Source organism: Notamacropus eugenii, chromosome 1 (assembly GCF_028372415.1).
Source record: "Notamacropus eugenii isolate mMacEug1 chromosome 1, mMacEug1.pri_v2, whole genome shotgun sequence".
In the NCBI taxonomy this organism is placed as follows: Eukaryota; Metazoa; Chordata; class Mammalia; order Diprotodontia; family Macropodidae; genus Notamacropus; species Notamacropus eugenii.
In genome coordinates this window covers 628,122,452-628,146,362 of record NC_092872.1, presented here as the reverse complement: position 1 = coordinate 628,146,362, position 23,911 = coordinate 628,122,452, and the positions used below count along the sequence as shown (strand labels likewise).

The 23,911-nt window shown below is 37.1% G+C and overlaps 2 long non-coding RNA genes across 2 annotated transcripts in view; one reads left to right on the top strand and one right to left on the bottom strand.

Moving 5' to 3' along the window:
* The window catches only part of LOC140520852 (uncharacterized), a 189,964-nt gene extending 166,238 nt beyond the window's left edge, over positions 1–23,726 (top strand). The window contains exon 3 of the long non-coding RNA XR_011972675.1: positions 21,902–23,726. This is a non-coding gene — a long non-coding RNA (uncharacterized lncRNA). The remainder of the gene's footprint in view (positions 1–21,901) is intronic.
* On the bottom strand, positions 2,980–23,045 carry LOC140520851 (uncharacterized). The gene is made up of 3 exons (XR_011972674.1): positions 22,965–23,045; positions 12,146–12,297; positions 2,980–4,412 (listed from the first exon to the last, which is right to left on the bottom strand). It is a non-coding gene; the product is annotated as an uncharacterized lncRNA (long non-coding RNA).
* Positions 23,727–23,911: the final 185 nt, after the last annotated feature.

Here is a 23,911-nt window from a genome sequence, read left to right as displayed (position 1 = left end):
GCCTTATTATTTCTATTTTATAGATAAAAAACCTAATATTTAATTTACTTGTTTCACAGCATTTCTGCAAAGTTAAAATGAAATTAGATAATGTTTTTACATGGATGGCCACATGTACCACAAAAATGATGATAATTAAAAATAATACTAGCTAGTATTGGCACTTTATGGTTTGCAATTAGGTCATTTTTCATTTGTACCCTACTCTCCATGACCCCATCTGGGGTTTCTGTGGCAGAGATATTGGAGGGGTTGGTCATTTTCTTCTCCAGCTCATTTTACAGATGAGAAAACTGAGGCAAACAGGGTCAAGTGACTTGCCCAGGGTCACACAGCTAGTAAGTGTCTGAAGTCAGATTTAAATTTAGGATTATGAGTCTTCCTGACTCCTGGCTGGGTACTCTATCTCCTGAGCCACCCAATTGCCTAAGATTTGCAAAACAGACTTTAACCTTACAAAAACTTACGGAAATATGTCCTATTCTTACCTTCATTTTACAGATGAGAAAACTGGAGGCAAGAGGATTTAAGTGACTTGCTCATTGTTTCAGATTACAAAACAAGTAAATGACAAGGTTAGAACCTATCTCCAGGTCTTCTGATTCCCAGGCCACTGTTGCAATTGCTTCCCTACCCCATTTCTCTTTCCCTCTCTTCCTTCATCCATTTAATGAATAGTCATTTACTAAATTTATTAAATTTGTACGTACAAAGAATTATGCTTTCTGTTGAGAAATTAAAAAATAATTAAAGCAAGGTACTTTTCTTCATGGAGTTTATAAAATAGCTACATATACCTTGCTTTAATTATTATGCATAGGTACGTGTGTGTGTGTGTGTGTGTGTGTGTGTGTGTGTGTGTGTAGCTAGCTAAGTAGATATGAGCAAGGAGGTGGCAGAGTGGGCCTGGGCCCAGTAAGACCTGAGTTCAAATTTGGCCTCAGATACTTACCAGCTGTGTAACCCTAGGCAAGTCATTTTCTTTCTTTCTTTTTTTTTCTTTCTTTTCTTTTTTTTTTTAATGTTTATTATTTATTTATTCATTTATTTTAATGTTCTACAATCACTACCATAAAATTAAGATTTTAACCCCCCCCCCCACACCTACCCCCTACTACCCCCCTCCCTCCCCAAGATGGCATACAATTTTGTATAGGTTCTACATGTACTTTCCTATTGAATACGTTTTCACTATAGTCATGCTATGTAGATGAACTAAAATAAATGGAAGAAATCATATAGCAAATCAAAACATAATACACAAACACACACACACACACACACAAACATGATCTGCTACATTCTGCGAATGAATTCCATAGACCTTTCTCTGAGTGTGGAAGGCATTTTGCCTTAAAAAACCATTGGGATTTTTTTTTTTTAATAAGTTCTTACGTTATTACGAAGCTCCAAGTCTACCAGAAAAAACTCTCTCACACTGTGGTCATTGCTGTGCACAAAGTTCTCCTGGTTCTGCTCCTTTCACTCAGCATCAGATCATATAAGTCCTTCCAGGCCTCCCTGAAGTCTTCTTGTTCATCATTTCTTATGGCGCAATAGTACTCCATTACATTCATATACCACAATTTATTCAGCCATTCCCCAATTGATGGGCATCCCCTTGACTTCCAGTTTTTGGCAACTACAAAGAGTGCTGCTATAAATCTTTTTGTACTTGTGGGAGCCTTTCCCATTTTTATGATCTCTTGGGGATACAGTCCTAGTAGCGATATTGCTGGGTCAAAGGATATGCACATTTTTGTAGCCTTTGGGCATAGTTCCAAACCGCTCTCCGGAATGGTTGGATGAGCTCACAGCTCCACCAACAATGAATTAGTGTTCCAACTCTCCCACATCCTCTCCAGAATTTATCATTTTCTTATTCTGTCATGTTTGCCAATCTTATAGGTGTGATGTGATGTTGTTTTGATTTGCATCTCTCTAATCAATAGTGATTTAGAGCATTTTTTTGTATGATTATAGATATCTTTAATTTCTTCCTCTGAAAATTGCCTGTTCATATCTTTTGACCAAAGTCAGTTTCTCTGTTTCCTCAAATTTAAAATTGACCTATTTTAAATTTAATTTAAAATTTAAAATAAAACCTATGTTGAAGGGTTGTTGTGAGGATCAAATGAAATAGTATTTGTAAACCACTTGGCACAGTCCTTAGAACATAATAGAAATTATATAAATACTTATTCTCTTACCTGCTCTTGCATACATACAATACTAAATAATAACTAGTAACTATAACCTATAATGAAAAAATAATATATGATTAGTTATAAATACAAAGTACTACATGAGATTACAGGAAGTAAAAATCTTTTTCTGCTGATGAATCAGTGTAAGCTTCTAGGAGAAGGTGGTCATTCATCCTAGCCTTAAAGGATGGCAGATTTTCAAAAGACAGAGATAGAGGAATGGGAAGTATATGTTCCTATGTGAGAACAGGATGATAAAAGAGACAATGGTGGGAAAATACCCAGTGGATAATTCACTTTTATTTCAGCATAGAGTATGTGGGGGGAACTTGTATGAACTAAGCCTGGGCAGACAGGGAGATCATCAAAAATTAGAGAATTAATTTTTAATTAAAATTTAATTTAAAGTTAATTTAAAGTTCTAAAATTTTAAAGTTTAGTTAATTTAGTTTTAATTAAATTTAATTTAGTTAAAGAATTCCAACTTTATCTAGTGGTATTAAAGACCACCAAAGGGTTCTGAACCCAAGAGTGAGAAATTTACATGCAAGAAATATTAGTCTAGCAGCAATACAAAGGATAATTTAAAGGGGAAGTGACTGGGGGTGGAAATTACGCAAGTTGTGGGATTATTGCAGTAGTCCAGGTAGGTAGTCATTGGGCCTCTGTCTGCTGGTGGCAGTGACACTATAAAAGGGAGCAGACTCAGAAATGGTTCTGAGGGAGAATCAATAGGACTTTGCCTTAGATTATATGGAAGAATAGAGTGGAGGGAAAATGTTAAAGATTTCAGTGACAGTGTGAATGTGATGAAAAGTAAAATCAGAAGAGGAAGAAGATTGAAGGAGAAAAAGGTAATAAACTGGCCTATGGGCAATGAGGGCTTAAAGTTTAGAACAGAAGCAGGTGTTAGAAAAGCAGATTTTGGAGACATCTATGTAGCCATCATGGGAACATTTCTAAATAACACGTGTGACCATTTTACTCTTATGGTCAATAAATGCCAGTGACTCCCTATTATCTCCAGGATCAACTACGAATGCCTCTGCCATCCATTTAAATCCCTTTACAATCTTGTTCCAACCTATTTCTTTCACCAAACCAACAGCATCACATGATTTCCTCTCATTCACACTGTGTGCTAGCTGTGAGGAGTGAAAAACCCTGAGAAACAGTGTTTCTGGGTAATTAATAATCAATTTATTAATTAGGCTACCTAATAATAAATTGATAGTCAGTGGTGGTTTCTTTCAGCAGACAAAGACAACAGACATGGAGAGTTTAAAAGCTTTAAAAAGTCCATGAAAGGGAATTCCATTGACAGCTGAAAATCAATTCTGATTGGTAGACATTTAATGAGGAAGTGAGCTAGAAGTCTTCAGCTCCTTCTGCTAAGAAGATGGCATGATCTTGAGACTTAGTTGCCTCCAGCAATCTGGACAGGGGAATCTATGTCCATCTGGACTACTCTGGTTGGATTTGGTCACTCTAAATTCTAATGGAGGAGTACAAGGACAGGGCCTCTTTTTTACAGAGTAAGAACTACTCAAGATTGTATTCTTTTTACACTCAGAAATAAGGTCTCCTGTTTGGGGGTGGTCCCAACCAAGATTGAAAAGCTTGTACCTTGAGGATTAAGACAATCTCATCAATGTCATATCCTTCAGAGACTGGTTTTTTACAGAGGCTGGACCTTAAATGAGGAAACAAAGGAAAAAAGCCTGTATCCCAAATTAATAATCAGTTACTAATATTAATAGTTAAATAATTTCTTTCATTTTTCCCTTTGATTCTTTTGAGGAACCCAGTCTCCTTAGTGGATCACTAACTGATATGACAAAAACTTATCAAGATTTTTTTTTTTAACTATGGGGCTTATGAAGGGTAACAATGTGAGGGGCAGAGGGAGAGAGATTGACTGCTGCAGTGATAAGATCAATCCCCTTTGATTGGCAGGCCTTACAGAGCATAACAGCACATTCTCTTTCTTAGTAACTCATTCCCACTGTCCATTTCATCAGTCCATTTTGTATTAAGACTCAGATATCTCATCTCATACAGCTGTCTGTCTTCTCAAACATCCAATGCAGTCTTCTGGTACTCTGGTTATCTTTTGTCTTAGTTGTACTGGAATGAGTGCGGCTTCAGAATAGTTTCTAGTGGATTTGTTTCTTCAGTTCAGGTCATCTGCAGAGATTCCCTTTTCTGTGTATATTTTGTTAAAAAAAAACAACACATGTTAATACAATTCAAATTTGCTTTGACAATAAGCAGGTCAGGTAGTGAAAACTAGTTCAAACATTATAACACTAATAAGATTAAATTTAAGAACCTCTAGATCAGAGAATTTATACTTTTAGGTTAGCAAATTGTCATGTTAACATATTTAAGAAATTCAAATAACTGAAAATTTCAAAAATTCTTACCTAATTGTTATATTTGGCATATGTAATTATCTAATCTTGCTATTATTTTATTAATTTTAAAACAAACTTTTCACTAAGAACAAATTTTAACTCTCTTATTTATTGTTATTTACTGTACTTATTTTCCTTTAGCTGCTCATTCCCCGCTTAGGAGGATGAGATTCTGATTAGGAACTACTAACAAAATACTTTTTATGAGAAAATGACCTCTAATACAAAAATGAATTTATTTAAAAGTTTCCAAATTAGCTTCAATTATAGTTAAAGGTTTTGGGGTGGGATATACAAATACATTGAGTAATTAATTTCAAAACAATGCATATCAAATGAATAGTTTATAATAAAACAGTTTCAGTTACTAACCATATTTAGATGAATAACCTTGAGTAAAATTGTACATCTCTTTAAGGCAACACAAGAGAGATCACAAGTCACTTTTAAGATGACTAATGGTGATGAAATTCTTTTCTTTAATGCAAAACAGAAAATGTTTATGATATTAATCTCATTAAATAACAGAATTATATCCTATTTCGCAAACTTTTACATCAATGCCTATAGTATTGTAAGACAGTAAAGAATCTTTTCTTCTGTGAGAAAACATAACTAGTAACATGCAGATGACAAGGTCAAATACTCATTTATTTGGTTAAGATACAGTAAGGATTTAAATTCTAACACTTGCCTCTTTTTATAATACCCCAGATGTGTTCCAGTATCAACCTCTGAGAAAGATCTCATATTGTGCTCATACTTAACACTTATCCCACATAATCACTTGATTATAGAAATTTGCCATAAAAGAAAAATAAGAAAAATATTCCCCTAATATGATGTCAAGTCCAGAGCCAGGCTTAAATGTTGAGATACTTGGCATTCAAGAAGAAATTTCATATGGTAGACTGAGCCAGTATAATCCTATCTTAGCCCATGCCAAGAATCATTTCCCCAGACTTTTCCATGAGAACTTCAGCTGCAGTTCATAGATGTCAATTCCCTATAGTGTTACTGGCATTATGGATCATTGACTCAACAACATTTCTTGATGATCATATGTGGAATCAGACTTAGAATAATATCAATCATGGTTCCATAAATCATGAACAGCAAGTTCAAATAATTATAGGTTTCAGTGGATTCAGTTATCAAGGATCACATATCCTTGATGACAAAATTGACTATAATCTCAGATTGAAAACTGTAAGAGATTCATCACACACACAAAATCCCAGCTTACCTTGCCCTGCTTAGAGATATTTGCTATGAGAGGAAGAAGCAGCAACTTGTGTAAAGGCCTAAACCCAAGACTCAGAGTGATTATAAGCAGCCAAATATGTGGAACCATATACTTGATCATATATTCTATATGGGAAAACGAATTGAGACAGTCCACCCTTAGCTTTCCCAAGGTCAACCTTCTAACCTTATTATCAAGAAAAGATATCCACTAGCCTTAGATCTCAGATGTCACTCCCATTGAGCCACTGGCATTTTTCTTGAAGCTCTCACTTAAAGTTGGCTCAAGGACACAAGAAACCTAAGAATGAAGCTTATAAAGAATATTCAGGGTCCCAGAAGGATTCACCTCAAGCAGCACGGTCTCATTAACTACAGTAGAGCTGGCCACAATTGTTAACCAATACTTTCAAGTTGATGCAGAACGCTGGTTAGCAAAAATTATCAGGACTTTAAAAAAAAAACACACATAAACTTTACTTAACATTCCTTTCTACTCTAAAAATATAGTTATTAGACTCTCATGAAGTAATATAGCTGTAATATAGATATCTATCTCATACTCAACCCTTGAAAAAAAAACATTTCAAGATGGTTAAATATTCTTGACTAAATACTCTCTTCTGTATGAGGCATTCTGTTTTTTTCATCTCTCCTCTGCACAAGTTGACCCTCATAGCATGAATGCTCTTTTTCCTGCCTGTGTAAAATCCCCAGTTTCCCACAGAACTAAAGTGTGGCCTCCTACAGAGGAGCTTTCCTAATCCTCACAGTTATTAAGGTTTCCCAACATTACTCTTTATTAACTCCATATATATATTGTTTATATTCATATAGTGGGTGTTATCAGGGAAGCGTCCTTATCCTCCTCATTTGTCTATGACTAGAACATACCATATACCAGATAAAATGTGCCTGGGGCTGGCCCCTTCCAGTGCCACATATGCTCTCCTGAGAACTGAGTCCCTTCCAATGATTTATTTATCCTGACTTTTTTTCTGGTAGATTCCCCTGATAAATGATTTGTGAAACCAGAGGCTTCTGGTGTCACTCCTCCCCACCACTGGAATACCACTAGGTCAGAATTACACCAGAGAGGATTGTCTGCTGAACCAGGAAAAGCTGCTTACTCAGGAGACCTTAAGCATTGACTGTGTCTTCCAGCTCTCTTTTCCTTTCTCAGAATATGGTGCAGAGTCCTCTTTTTCTGAGAAGGGTTGGGGAGTGACGCTCTTCACCCCTCTCCCATAAGCTTATGGTGGCTTAAAACACACATGCTGTCTACATTTACCTGAGTGTGGGTCTCTGGCTACCTCTATACTTTGTTTTCTTTTTTATTTTTAATTGAGCATTAGGGCCAAAACAGTGATCCTGAGAGAGAAAATGTTGAGAGGTTGTTTCCTTGAGAACTCCTGGGTTGTTTAGTTGCTCCAGGGTTGCTCATTTGCTCCCCAGGAGGAAAGGACCCCTACATCTGCTACAGATTTTCTTGGAGAAGGTGACCATAGATAGATAGATAGAAGGAGTATCCCAACCCTGGTCGGACTGATCAGAATGTATTTATCTGGAGGGAACTGTTTAGAAATTTAGCACTAAAGTGAAACTCAGTTCAATGATTCAGTCATCTCAAAGCAGCTTCATATTTTGATGTTATAACGATTAATTAACCTTCTAGGACAATACAATGGTGATTATAAGTCACTGCTTTATGTTAGGGATTTTGCAAATGTGTGTTTGTGAGTCTGTGTTCTAAGTATTTCTTTTGTGTGGAGTAACTAAATGGCTTCACTATAACAACTACATCGTGAATTGAATGCTTTCCTGTTCTCTTTTGGGGATATTTTACACAAAAGCCAAACCTAAGCTTTCAGTTATTATCTCCTGGATTCCAAGATGAGAGTATAGTCAGTGAGTTTGAGAAAAAGAGTCTAAACAGTCTTTAAGAATTAGTCTTTAAGTTTTCCAAGTAATGAGATCAGTCTATTTGTGAGGGTCCAGAGTTAAAGGTGGAAGGAGAGAGACTGAGGATCCTACCCTACTTATATTCACTAGTGCTTTGTGTATTATACTTATCTACACATTATCTGGAGTAGAATGTAAGTGTCTTGTGGGGAAGATTTCATTGTGGGTTTTTTTGGTGTTGTTGCTATTGTTGTTTCCTGTGTCTACCGCAATGCTTGGCACATAGTTGTCCTACATTTCAAAGGGTACCAGACATTATGGGGTGATATCTTGACTCATATGTGTGAACTGAATTTAAGTGAGACAGAGTTGTGCAGTCATCAGCCTCATTCTCTTTTCCAGAGTCACTGAAATTCAGTGTCAAGACAAAAGTTAAATGACTGGTGATGTTCTGGGATGCAGTGGATGACCTTGGCAACTTCAATGTCTGACCAAATTCTAAACTCTCCACAGTGCCTGCTTCAACTGCTTTCATGAGAACAAATGGTTCTTCTCAGTCCATTCCACCAGGGTAAATCTTCATATGCTTGGGGTAGACACCTCCTTAACTCACCAACACCTCTTTAAATCACCAATCATCAACCTAGTTTAGCCCACCTGCCAAGGCAGTTTACCGAGGTGTGGCCACTATTCATGCTACAGCTTCTTGGAGACACAGGTGAGAGTTTAGTGTCAGATAGTCACCAAAGGTGGATGAGCAACACTGAAAAGGGTTCAACAAGCTTTCATATCAGAGGTACTTGCTAGCCCTTCTTGAATACCCTCTTCACCCCTGTTACATAGGAGACACTCAATCAGTAGATATTGAATTAAATGACATTAAATTCATAGTTGAAGAGACTTCAGAGGTCATATAGTTTAATTCTCTCATTTTACAGATAAAGAAATTGAGTTCTAAAGGGATGAAATGATTTAGCCAATGTCACCCAGTGAACAGAGCCAGGATCTGAATCAGGATCTTCTAGATTCAAATCCAACATGATTTTCATTGCATCATTTTGGTGATCAACAAAAATTTTTGGTGATTATGAAGATAAATGAAGGAGAGTATATATAGAGGGGAAAGAACAAGAAGACTGTCGATAGAACTTTTGGAAACATCCACCTTAAAGAGTGATGAAAAGGAGGAGAATTTTGCTCCCAAAGGAGACAAAGAAAGAGGAACCATAGAGGTAGGAGGAGAACTAGAGAGATTCAATACAACACACTGGCTCCTCATAAAGAAAGAAAGCAACACACATCACTGTGGAGAGCATGGACTCACAGAAATGATATCATCTTAGAACTGATGGTTTGGTTCCTGGTCAGGACAACAGATTGATTTTAAGCATTTAAAACTGAAGGTATAAACATATACAGGTGAAAAAGTCTGAAAAATGTCCTCCCTGTTCTTGTGTACTGAATGCTATATAATAAGACTTTTCAGAAATGACATATTTAAATTATTTCAGGCAGGAGTGTGTGTGGATAGAAACAATCCAGTTAAAATAGCAATTTAGCACTAAGTGACTGATCTAATCTTTGCTGCACAAAAAGTATAAGTACTGCCATTTAGTCAGATCGAGGGTCTTATCTCCTCAATTTTGACTGTGGGGGGCCCAATGGATAATTTTGGAGAAATCATGCTTCCTCAGTTTGCCACTGACCTCAGAAGGGTAAAGATGTGCTTTAAACTTCCCCTTTATAGATAAAAATTTTTACACTGATTAAATTCTTTTTTGTGCCCACTTATATTTGCCATGCATACTAAATCAGAGTTTTAAAAAAAGTCTACTTATGGACTTATACATAAGAAATGTTGGTTTTCATTTGTTTTAAAACAATTTTGTTCAAACTTGAAAGGGTGAGTCCTTTGTTCCTGTATCTGAGGGTTCCATGAAGCAAGGTTCATGTTCAAAATTAACAAATTCATGAAAGCTGTGTCTATGGTGAACATTGCTTTTCAAGCTTTAGCTTCCCAAAGAGGTCAATCTTTTCTTTCCCTTACTTATAGTAAACATCGTATTATCCCCACTGAGTGTGTTTTTGGTGAAGAAGTGGTTCATTGTCAAATGCAACATGTCACCAAGAAATTTTAGGAACTGAAATAATTCACGATTGGATGGTTTATAGGTTATTGCATGCATACATTTGTGGTAGATTGGTAAGGTTTATTTTTTGCTTTACACATTTTGCAAGGAGGAGAGCCAAACCTGAAAAAGGAAACTTGCAACAGTAGAGAGAAGGGTGGCATTGGAATCGAGAAAATCTAGGTTCAAGTCCTAACTCTGGCAGATATTAACAGTGTCACCGTGGTCAAATCACCACTTAGTGCACCAGATGAAAAGTTACAAACAAGTTAGTATTTACATCCATGGCAGGATATTCCATAGAATGGTTTCCCTATACAAATTAAATCACAATTCATGGTGTCCTAATTAAAACATCTTAATTCTCTAGTAACTAGAGCAAATAAAAGAAATGAAGAACTGTTTAAGCAACCAATTCCTAAAACAATGCAAACAATGTTATTGACAATATTAGAAATGTAATTAGGAAGATTGTTATGAATAATGAGACTAATAAAGTTGGTAGTGTTTCCAGTTCACCTTAATGTAGCCTATGGCTTGGACTCAACTGATATCTGGTCAGTTTCAGTAAAACATGTTACAATCTGGGTATGTCTTATATCTCTACTAAATCTAAATCCAAGTAGTGGAGAAAATGTGTTCCAGATTGTTGTAAATATTATCAGGTCAAATCATGTTCCAGTGAAAAAAATAAAACTGTGTATGATGTGATTTTAAGCTGATAGAGCATGAAATATAGAAGGACAGATCAAATGGCTTCGCACGCTATGACCTAGGCTACCACCAGTAGCTAGGTAGTTAAATGGATAGAGGTGCTACATATTAGAACTGTAGGAATCATCTACTTCAGAATCCTCATTTTATAGATGAAGGAATAATTGGTCAGAAAAGTACAAAGATTCGTCCAGTAGGAGGACTGGGATTCAAACTCAATGCATCTGACTCTCAGACTTCTGCTATTCCCAATGATGACTGCCAGTAATTTCATCAATCTCCTCAGCTCCCATGACTCTCCAACCTCCATCTGTTATCTACTTTAAACATCTATAGAGTTGGTTGCACTTTTGATTTCACTATCACCTGCTCCCTTCTTCAAATACTCCATATTCTACTGAGTACACATTATCCATGAAGCCTTCCTTGATCCTGTTTCCTTAAATTGATAGTTTACCAGAAGCTTAATTTGCTCTTATGACATTATACTTTGTGTCAAAATTATTTGTATTTATGGGACATGAAGGTAATAAGTTTAGAAATTTCATCATTAATTACTAGCACCACTTTTACAGATGATGAAAATAGGGCCCAGACATATTAAGAAATATTCTCAAGGATCATATAGCTAGTAAATATTTAAGGTAGAATTTGAACACAAGTCTTCATGGCTGATCTTCCCATTAAGTTATTCTTCATCTTTGAATTGTCAGAATGAAAGGATAGGTTACCTTTCTACTTCTCTTTCCTCTATATGCAATTGTTCTTAACAAATGTTGCTTGAATTGAAATGAATAGATTTGAAAAAGTTAAATTCTATTCAGCACACTCAGTTTATGAAATGCCTCCCTCAGCCTTCCTATTAGTATTCTTTTCATAACTTGGTCAATTGGCTCTTCATAAGTCTAATATGGTGAAGAACCAGATGTTACGCATATGTTTTCTTCCTTGTGCTCCTTACTCTCACCTAGAAAGTGATTTGGGTTGTTTTTTTTTTAAACTAGTATAGTTTCCTGCTTGTGTCAAGGTCTATCTACTAAAATAACCAGTCCTAGGCATTTGATCAATAAGGCAAGCTTGGTCCCTTCAAATTCTATATTTGTTCATTTGTTGGGTTCTATAATAGACCATGTAGACACAATAAGATAAGAATTCGCTTGGGTACACTCTCATCCATGACATACCAGCTTTCTCACCCATTTGGTTGTTGTGGCCAAAACATCTGATTGAGCAAAGATACTTCTTTATCTTTTTTGTAGTTTGTTTTGGTTTTCATTTCCTGCATTTCTGTTATCCTGTTTGCCAAAGGGGATATAGGTAGGAGGGAGGGTGGAGGAGGATTGAAGCATGAAGGAAGCATTAGGTGATCTAAGCGAGACAAAGGGTGCTTCTGCCAGTATTTCTAGGAGTAAGGCTTCTCTCTGAAATATATCTATTGTGACTCATTTTTCTCCCTAATGACAGATTTCAGAGGATAGAATTGAATTTGATAGAACTCAGTCACATCCACTCCCACTTTGCTTTTCCTCACCTGTATTCTACCAGCATTTCCCCTTGACATTCACTTTCAGTCATCAGTATTGATTTCCAAATGGACATCTTTGACTGTTTTCCCCCCAGAGAGTCCTCTTCTCCATCCCTGTCCTGTGGCAAAGACAATAGGCAGAGATGGCAAAGGAGATCCTGGGGAAAACAAGAAAGAGATAAAAGCTACAGAATTAGTTAGTAATGGAATGTGTCAGTTCTTAGAAGAACAGAGTTGTGTAGAAAAGAGTTTGAAGGGAAGCATTAGAAAGGAATGTGAGAAATGAGTTTTACACAGAAGACAACAGTACAACAATTCCAAATAGAACAGTAGAGTTCAGAGAGTTGGTGCCCTGTGTATAAAATCAACAATAACCACAATACTATCTGGCATTTATATTATACTTAAATGTAACATGCTTTACATAATTTACCTTATTTGTACTTCACAAAATTGTTGTGGTGAAAGGATTGTAATATTATCATTCCCATTTTCAAATGACAATTTCAAAATTCAAAGAAATTAAGTGGCTTCAATTCGATTTGAGATACATTTATGAAGTGGTTATCATGTGCTAGGCAGTATTTCAGGCTCTGGGAATACAAATGCAAATATTTGCCCTCCAGGGGTTTATATTCTTCTATTATAAGTGTCCACTACAGGCCAGGCACTGTGCTAGGTGGTAAGAGAAGAAAAACAAAATAAAAAACCAAAACAAACAACAGTTTCTGCTGCTGACACACCTTCTTTAGTTCATGGCATTGTGAAAAGAGCACTGCATTTTGAAGTGAAGGACCCAAATTCTTCTCAAAAGTGAAGGAGCTGGTCTCCATGATCTGTAAGAGTGTTTCTAGTTCTAAATTCTACGAATCTACAGTTCATGAGCTTCTCATAGAAAAAGATGCCAGGCAAAGTTATGTCTTCAATACATTGGTCTAGAATATACCTCATCATGTCCTAGTTCTGGCTTAAACCTATTGCAAAAGCAGCTAATCCATGTGACCCTTAGTCTTTGACACTCCTATTAAGTCTGTTTTGGTTCAACCACCCACCTGAAATGATTTTTCAACTTATTTCATACTGATGCTTTTTTTGCCAGCAAAACCTCTGTTAACTGTTAACCTCTATAACCTCCTGTCTGTTGTTTGGGCTGATTCTTAATTATCTTCTGGTTAGTTGTTCTGATGGGGTGCTTGGGTGAATGTGTTTGGACCCTAATTCTAAAATCACATTTCTCTTTAAAAATCACATTTCTCCCTAGCCCCAAAACACTATCCCAGGCAGTTTCTCCCTAGCCTAAGGACACAGGCTCCCCCAGCAACAACTGTTATCTCCCTTCCTGATGCAGTAGGCAGCTGCACATATAGAACTTATTAGTCTGAACCAGCTGTATACTGGCTGAACTGAATGTGTACTGAGTCATAATGACATTTACTACTCACTGACCAATCATATGTATCCTAAACTTAGACATACGTGTACTCCCTTACATTTATCTTGTCTAACAAGACATTGATGAGAGCAATCTGGTATTTCTGAGCCAGCCCTGACTGTTAGTTGACTTTAGTGACATTTCAGGCCTAAAACCACATCTTTGTGTAGCACCCCCTTGGCCTATTTACCAATGAACTCTGGGTAAAGTACTTGTGCAGTAGGTATCAAAAATGTATATTCCTTTGAGAACTAACCACTCCTTATCTACTCCCTAATCCCGCCCTGAGTCACCCAGTTAACATATTTGGCACATGTTTTACCTATTGCATATCCTATATAAACTTTAACTGTACCCCTCTAAGGTTGCAGTTTCCCTAAGAACTCTTGCCCGCTAAAAAGCGTAATAAATCTTTACCACCTTTACCTCAACAAAGCTTGAGCCCATGAATTCTTTCCCAGATGGCTCACACAGGGAACTCCAGTCTTGGAGTTCCTGTACTTCCATCTCTCCAGACCTCATCAGTTCCTTTATTGTAATAAATCCTTTTTGACTACAAAGTGATTGGTTGTTCTTTTCCTCATTTCTACAGTGCTTGGTTACAAACTGCTTTTTGATTATCCTCGCCTTGGCATGCCTCCCCTTCCCTCCCCCCTCACTCACTAGCTCCTTGGTATAAAATATACATACAATACATGTGATTTTTGCATGTGCTTTTATAGCTTCGGTGACTTCATTTAAAATCAGTGACTGTCCTAAAAAGAGTTGGAAAAAATCCCAGGGCAGTTTCTAGAATTCATAATAGAAAAGAGAAAGCAGAGTCATAAATTTGCTTTGGATGAATCCCTGATGGTACTTCACCTATGGTGTCAGAGGCAGAGGTGCAAGGGTATGTAGATTTAAGAGATGAGAATACTTTGGGATATGCTATCCATCTGAACAGCAATCCATTATCTTCGTAGATTGGGCCAGCGTTTCTCAAACTCATTTTCACTTCTTTGTAGCCTAACTTAGTGTGGAAAGCAGGTCTCCTGATAGCCAAAGACAAACAATGCATCAACCTCTAGCACTGCTTCATTAAAAAGAAGTCTTCAAGTCCTTTAGGAATAACCTTTTCATTAAGATAAGCAAATTCTGGAAGAAGCCAATTGCCATAAAAATGTTCAATTTTCTTTTTTATCATGACCCAGTTGGCTTGTTCTTTCTTTTTCACATATCTTCCTAAATATTGGTCAATTTTAAAATATTTTTATAGCTATCACTTGACTTCCCCCTTCCCAACCTGCATAAAAATAGCCAAGCTGATACATTTACTCTTAGCATGAAGCCATTGCTGAAGATGTATGTTCTAAATATTATTCTCTGATTTTTGCAGCTATGTAGCATGTAGAAAGATTTTTCAGTGATGTCTGGTACTGCCTGGGTAATTCAGAGTACCCCTTGAGGCATGAAATCCTCTGTGTTAAACCTAAAATAGTAATGTTCATTTCAATCATCTAGATTATAGCTGTAGCAATGTCCTACGGGTTAGATTTTTATCACAGAAGACACTTCTGCATCCATGCTTGCTTGAGGTTTAAGCCTACTTAATGTGTTTTTCTTTAGTGAGCAACCAGTGTAACTCACCTGCTGTTTTTATGAAATAGAACAAAAATGTGCCTTGATGAAAGCTAATAGCTGATCTTTGTTTAGATATAATCTTCTGAATCAAGTTATTCTGGCAGACACACCTGGTTTAGGCTGTGACTACTTCTATCAAGCAGAACCCAGCTGATGAGGAAGGTGGAAGAGGAGAAAGCCTAGATTACAAAAAGCTTCGGGGATCTCAGAGTAGAGGAAAACAGCTCCTATCATGGAGGCCTGATGCCTAGTGGTGAGAAGCAGTAGCTGACATCCCATGGCCTCTGTATCTGAATTGAGGTAGCTTATTTCGAAGCAGAGGTATGGGAAAGGAAAGATAACCTTGAATAACACAGATTTGATAAGAGGGGAGCCAAGTGACTTACAAGGATTTTGGATTTTATGTACTTGGAAATCAGTTCTTTGGGTGTAGGTTCCCTAGTCAGCCAGGTTTCCAATGAAGATAAGAGTGTATGGGATCAAATTGTTTTGTTCTTTGAATAATTCTGTGAGCAGAGGAGCAAGCTCTCATGCTGTACCTTTTTTGTCTTTGTGCCCTCGTTGATTAAATACAGCTTTATAGGACACTTTTTATCTTTAACACATCAATTATTTTACAACCACAATTAAATAGTGAGGTTGTTTCCACAAGGCATCACATGAGGCTGATAAATGAATGTTTTCGTGAAACATAAAAGTAAGGGTCACTTGTTCAGGGAATTCATAAAAGGATTACATGAAGGTATTATTCTGCCCTGATCAGGGGTGGGAAGGCTGTCTTCTCATCACTTGGGCATTTTCCTTCACAGAACTAAAGCATCCTTTAGAAATGAATAACCAAATAGCACATTCTGGTCAAAAGAAACTTATTTCTCTGAACACCCACATTGTTGAGTTTCATGAAACGTGTCTTGGTTTCATATCAAAGCCATGACTCTGTCAGGAAAATCCCCCATAAATCATATTGCAGGAACAGTTCCTTAACTGCCGACTGTTTTCTTTTCAAATACCTGTTGTTAATCTTCCTGACAGTTCTAACACTGGTGTGCCTGCAGCTTTGAATGCCACATGGTACGTGCTGTTGGAAACCTCAAGTCAAAGGAAAAATACTATATTCTCGTGTCTCACTATACAAACTTTTTCTTTACATTATTTCTTTCTCTTTAACAAATGATAGTTATATGTACCCATTTCTACTGTCCAGAAAACTTTTGGGGGTTATGAGACTAACATATAAATGGATGAATATGGTTTTGCCCTAGATATAATACCCTTACAACTGGGTCTCCTTTCCAGTTTGCTGCTAACAAATCCATTTGGTACCACATGTGCAATAAGAAAGTTCTTTTGTGCTTTATTATGCATTGGCTTTTACCTTTGACTGAGAACTCCCTCTTCTTTTATCATCTTACATCCTTCAAATGCTTTCCATTGCTCTCTCTTCCATCAACCGTGTCTGCTTGCCAAGGCAAATTCTTTTACTTGCACCCTTCATCTCATTCCATCCTGTCTTCTTCAGCAGATTTCCCTCTCAGCCTCAAACATTCTCTAATCTTCAATGTCTCCTTGTCTACTGGCTGCTTCCTTGCTACTTAAAATTATCCTCACATTTCTGTCTTAGAAAACTGTCATTTGATTGTACCCTCCCTGCTAGCTATCATACTACATCTTTTCTCCCTTTTGTAGCTGAACTCCTTGAGAAGGTGATCTACAATCAATGCTTCCACTTTTCTTTTCACTCTCTTCTTAACTCTGCAGTCTGACTCCTGACCACATTATTCAACTGAAACTGCTCTTTCCGAAGTTGGCAGTGCTCTCTTCAAAGGCATTGAGAAGTGCCTGCCTTCTGAGGTTACTTTCATATAAATATGAACACACACTCATACACACACAAATATAGTTTTTTTTGCATGTGGTCTTACCCATTAGGGTGTGATCTCCTTGAGAGTAAGGGTCATCTCTTTTTCTTTCCTTTATACCCTCGGTGCTCAGTCTTGAATAAATGTTTGTCTGATTGGCTACATGAATTATCCCATGAAGATTTATTAGTTGAATGGGACTTGCTCGTTGATCTCTCTGCGACTCTTCCTCCCATGTTTAGATTTTTAGTTGTTTCTTTGTTATTTGGACATATTTGGGTGAAAGGAAGTGGCATTCTGAGGAGAGAGGGACATAAATAATCCATAATTTTCCTTTGTGAAAGGAATGCAATTTTTTTGATGTAAAAATTTCCCCTTGCAGATAATTTTCAAAGCACAGATTTTGTTCTCAGGCCTAGGTCTGTATTTATAACACAAACACTGAAAACATGCTATATGACAGGAAGCCCACATTTTTCATGGAATCAAACAATTTTAGGAACTCAAAATAAACAAAAATCTCAGAAATCTAGTCTAATCCTTACCTGAGGAGCAATTAAAAAAATATCCCCAATGTAGCATCTAATTTCTACTTGGAGATTTCCAGGTAAATAATGAATACTTTATAGAGCAGCCCATTGATTTTTTGTACAGCTCGTATCATTATGAAGTTTTTCCTTGCGTCAGGACTGAACTTGCCTTTATTGCAACTACTAGTTCTGGTCTTGGGGCAAATAGGACAAGTCTGTTCTCTCATTTAAGATATATCTTTTCAACTTGTTCAGTTCAGTTCAAAAATATCTATTAAAGGTCTTTACATAAGGCATTATGCTAGAGCGTAAGAATCCAAAATAAAAATGCAAAACAGGTCCTGTCCTCAAGGTACTCACAGTCTAACCTTAGGATACTTTATAGACTTAGACAATTAATTACAAAATAAGTTGATGGAAGCAATAATGCTAACAACTGAAAGGAGTGGGTAAGGACTCTAAGAGGATGTTGAAATTAAGCTTAGTCTTGAGGAAAGGTAATATTTGGGCAAGACGGAAAGGAGGATATTGTATATTTAAGCTGTATGGGCTAACCTGTTCAAAGGCACAGAAAAATACAGGAGAAATACATGGGAAATACCATGGCAGGGTAAGAGAACAATTTATATTCCAGCTCACCTGGAATGTAGATTATGCAAACAATAATTATGGAAAATAAAGCTGAAAAGATAGGTTTCAATGAGATTGTGAAGGTTCTACAGTGATGTGATCAAACATTTGCATTAGTAAAAATATTTTGGATGGCTAGGCTGGACATTTGATGAAGCTGGAAACAAGAAGAACAACTAGGAAGCTGTTGTAATGGTGTAGGAGAAAGATGACAGATGAGGCCTTGAGTAAGAGTGGTAGCTGAGGAAAGAGTTGGGAACACATGAAAAAAGTTGTGAAGGCAATATAAATATGACTTGGCAAGAGATTAATAATCAGGAATGAGGAAGAAGGAAGACTCAGAGTGACTTTGAAGATACAAACCTAAGTGCCTAGCAGGGTGATGGCACTGCTAGTAGAATCAGTAGAGTTTGGAGGGCCACTAAGTTTAGTGGGGAAGATAATCCTGGCTTTTCTGAATATATTGAATTTTAGATGCTCGTAGACCATTCAGGGAGAGCTGCTGCTCAGTAGGCATTTGCTAACACTTGAGCTGAAGAAAAATTAGGACTGGATATATGGACTTGGGAGTACTCTCCTTAGAGATAATCGTTAAATCTATAGGAGTTGTTGAGATCATCTAGACAGAGAATATCTTTTTTTAAAAATTCATATTGATGGTCCCATTGGAATAAATACTTTGAAATTTTACATTCTCTCCCCTCATGAATGTAAGAAACTCTTTGTAGCTGTTAGTCTTAAAGCAGTTTCCAAGGGTAGTAATAATTAAGTGCCTCATCTATGATAAAAGCGATTGATATTTATTAAAGGAAGGACTTGAACTCAGGTCTTCTTGTTTCCAAGACAGCCTTCTATCTACTATCCATCATTGCTTTTCAAGATTTTCAAATCCAACTCACTTCGTTTTCAAATGAGCAAAGAGTTTAAGGAAACCAGTTGGCCAAGATTCGATAACTATTTAGTAACAGAACTTAGTTGAAAATCTTGGTATTGGAAAAGACACCAGAAGTTATTTAGTTCAACCCATATCTACTCTGGAAAAGAGGGTACTAGTAATCTAGCCTGGTAAATGGTGTGGTATATGGCAGCTACTACTGGATTTGGAGTCAGAGAACCTAGGCTTGAACCCTTCCTGTTTTACTTACTTCTTGTAAAACCTTGAACAATTCATTAAACTTTTCTGGTCCTTAGTTTTTCCATCAATAAAATGAAAATGTTGGACTAAAGAAGTTAGTCCTCTAAGGTTCCTTCCAGCTGTAAATCTGATGACATTTTAAGTGGTTGTTTTTAGAAGTAGGGTGGAGGTAGGGCTAGGTAGCACACCTGCTTTTGAAAAAAAAATTTGAATTAGCACTTTACCCTATCACCATCAGAGGCTTTATTTCTAGTCAAGGGGAGATGGTCAAAATATGAATATTTAAACACATTTTGTGGTTTTTATTGAAGTTGCCCTGATTTATATTCGCTGGAACCCTGCTATTATCACTTGCCTATAAAAGGCAAATACCCTCTATTTTCCATGAACATTTTGGGATAAACACAACCCAATTGCCAGAAGGCTTTATTCCCAGTGGCACTATTTGCATGCAGAATGTGGCTTCTTTTGCACTCCATTTGTTAAGGTCTCCTTCAGTTATGCCACTTCTCTTTCTATCCCATTATCAGCTTTCACTGGAATCAAACAAGTCTTGCAGATGGAACAACCAGGAAAGCATGGCCATATTCTCCTCTTCACTAGTTTGGCTTGTGAAAGGTTCACAGATCTAGGTTGTTTTTTGTATTCATCCTTTGTTTTTGAAGAGGACCATGACATCAGAGAAATGATGACATGACTTTCACTTGACTTTGTTTTGAGTGAGGGAGGGCTGAGCAAGGTCACCAACCTCATTTTTTCATCCTGAGCCATTTGGATCCAGTGACCAGATATTCATCAAGATGACTGGAGATGGCCCAGGATTCAATGGCAGACCTTGGCCTTTTAGGCTAAGGCCTTTTCAGGTACTCACTTAAAGTGACGTAATGCCCATTCAGTGAATTGGCCTCTTTTTTTCTCTAGGTTGGCAATGAAATAAAAAAGGAATCCTCTTCAATATTCAATACAGCATCATATATGAGCAATATTGGTGTTTGGCATATTAATATTGACACTTTTGTAATTTATCCCAAACTACAAATTCATTTGCATCATCTCCTTGTGATTTCACACCTGTGCAGCAAATTTTTGGGGGTAAACATAACCATTTATGTACCCATTAAACCTTGGTTCTGAACTGAATTCTTCATACTTCCATCTTACAGACTTTATTCATGCTTCTAGAAGCCAGATGAGATTTGGAAATGCCCACAAATACATCTAGTATGACAATGGTATGATTTGATGGTAGGTCAGGGGATCAGAAACCAAGTATTAACAAATCTTCAACAGCACATTTTACATTATAGATTATTTCCACACAGTACCCTATCTCCAAAATGTCCCTCCATCCCTCATTTTTACTGATGGAATTCCTATCTGTCCATTAGTTCTCAAGAATCACCTTAGATTTGAACCTCATTCTATCCTACCTGTAACTCTCCTTGCACAATTCTTGGTTTTTTTAGCACCTTTTTTTGCATTTATCAAGTCATTTACTCAGTATTTACGGTTTACAAAGTACTTTCCACCACCTAACAGATAAGAAAACTAAGTCTTAGAGAAAGTAAAGTGAATTGCCCACTTTTACACAGCTATTACATTTTTTGCAGTTTTACACTTGGATTTAATTCATGTATCCCAACACCATATGCTCTTTCCATTTTACCACGTGGTCCTTTCTCTAGGTGCCCTTTCTTTCTTCCTACCCACTTACCAATTTGGTTTTTCATTTCCACATGTCCAGTGCTCACTATGTATAGGGAGCTCCTATACTAGGTGCAAAGAGGTTACTTGGACAATCAGGGATACTTGTACAAATGAGTAGAAAGAAAGAGGGAGAAAGGAATTAGATCCTTGGAGGGTTAACAAGGAGATGTAGGTTTTAGTCATAGCTTTGCTAACAATTGACATTGGACAAATCACTTCCCCTCTCTGGGCCTCAATTTCTTCATTCGAAAAAGGAACAGGTTGGACTAGATGATTTCCAGTGTTTTCTCAAGTCTCAGATTCTATGAGTCCATGGGTATATATGTATGTATGTATGTATGTATGTGAAGTTATTGATCAATATAACATATACTTATTAAGAACCTATTATCATTTAGGCATTGTTCTAAGTGCTGGAGATATAAAGAGATACATGAAAGAACCTTTGAAATCAATGAAACAATCCTCTGTTTAATAAGCCATCATGTAACCAAAAAAAAAAAAAAATTTTTGTTCAAGAAATGCTCCAAATGGCCTGTGAAGATTATGTATGGCCAGAGCAAGACATATGGTAAACCAGAAGGATAATCGTGCAGTAGTTTAAATGTTTCTTTGGTATTTCTAGGATATGAAAAGGCTCAGAAGACTCTGAAAATTGGACACATCCCCTGTGAAGGATTTATAGACAGACATGATCGAGAATCCTATGGAATGAGCACAAGGTTAAGGAGAGAGTAGGGAGCCCAAATCTGTCTCTTACAAAGATCATAAATCCATTGAGGTATGGTTGTAATTCTATTTCTAAATTATTCTATTCTATTCTAAATTATACTATTATTTCTGTTTCAGGATGGACCTGATGGATGGATCATTAGAATGATCATGCTATACTGGTTGAGCTCACATTTTGTGTCTTACTGTAGACCCTAGAAGATGGCACTATGAATGAAAATGTGTTGCACAGAAAAAGTCTCTTGGCCCATTAGAGTCAACACCTATCACAGCAATATCAAAAGATGAAGTCACATTTCTTCAGTTTTACAGTTTACAAAGTTCTTTAATCACAACCCAGCAAGGTACCTCTATCTTACAAATGAGGAAATAATGGTAGACAAAAGCAGCTGGTCCAGCACATACCTTTTCCTAATGTTTCTGGTATGACCAATGGCTCAAGGAACTATTGACTAGAGACCCACTGTGCATTAAAATTCTGTTGACTCAGGTCAGACTCACTAACTTCATTCAATTTCAAATCAGATTATCCTACTGACTAAGAGCATAATAGACCTGGAGGGGGCTTAGGGAGTTTATCTGGTCCAATAACTTAGGCAAATTGAATGTCTTAATCATCCAGGACTGATCAGTGGGTGGCTTCCAGAGGATCTGATCTTTTTCCAGATGCCCAGTATTTTAATGTTTAGATGTAGGAGACTAGCCATCTGGCCTCATGCAAACATCCTGGCCCTATCCCCTTCCCTCAGGAAGTCTAATGAATGAAGAACAAATTTAGGAAACAACTCTTGTCTTTCCTCCTTTCCCATGCTGATTACCTTTGAGCAAATATATGATCCCTCAATTCATGTAGATGGTAATAAGACTGATCCTGACAATAATTTATGAGGATAAAAATCCTCCCTCTGCTAGCCAAATCATAGGGATTTATCTGTAAATCTGCCAATAAGTTATCAAAAAATACAAGCAATATGTGGTATGTACATGAAATAAAGACTTTGCCTTGTTGTAGTACAGTTATCTTGTTTTTCAGATCAGATGAAAGGCCCCTGTAGATATATTTCTCTTTTTAAATGGACATCCAATCCCAACAACATATAGCCAAATTTGTCTTGGAGATATTAGAAAGAGCTAAGAATGAGGCAACAGAATGTATCCCTGTGTGATGGTATGTCAGTACCTTCTTTACACATTGCTTTCCACCTTTGTAGAGCAGTCCTCCATTAAAACCACCAATACGATTACCAGTTGACAACTAACTACCACTCTGGAGTAACTAACTACCCTCAGACGTCAGTGGAGACAGTTTAGAACTCAGAGGCCAAGAGTCCTGGAAATAGCAATGGTCCCCAACCTCCCAGACCATGAATGGGACCTGTTTCCAGACTAGTCCCTGAAGCATCATTGAGAGAAGCAACCCAATCTGGAGGAGACCTGCCATACCTGACAGTATGATTGCCAATTACCAACCAACTGCCACTGATGAGAAAGTAAACCCAAGAGCCAGGCTTGCTTCCAGTCTGTTCCTAGCAACCATAGTCCAGGGTCAGAATGCTCACAGAAGTATAATCTGATAACTTTCTCCAAAAGTGCTGCATCACTCACCTGCTCAGCAATTAGAGCTACTAAAGACCCAAGAAAGAAAATTTTTACCACTAAAGTCCTTGGCACTGTCAAATGGTTCAACACTAGAAATCATTAAGGTTTTATTCATGGAAATGACATTAAAAAATATTGCTTACCATCTGCTTTGATGCTGTATGCTAAAGTCCATGAACCTTTCTATCTGAATTGTAGCTAAAACATCCTGTATGTGTTATTTCCTCTTACTGGAATGTGATTCCTTGAGCTCAAGAACTGTCTTACTTTTTTGTCACCCCTGCACTTAGCACAGTGATGTACACATAATAAACACTCAATAAATGTGTTTTCATTTAATTCATTCACCTGGTCATAATGATGGGCACAGACTCTGGAAACTACCTTGAATTCTGTTTGGATCTTCCCATTTGATCTGGCATTCTCCTGAGGCATTGAAGTGGTTATTTAAATGGGAGATCTTTCATATTCATTACTAGGCCCATGTGGCCTGCCTGGTTCACATGGAAGCCTGAGTCACATGAATCT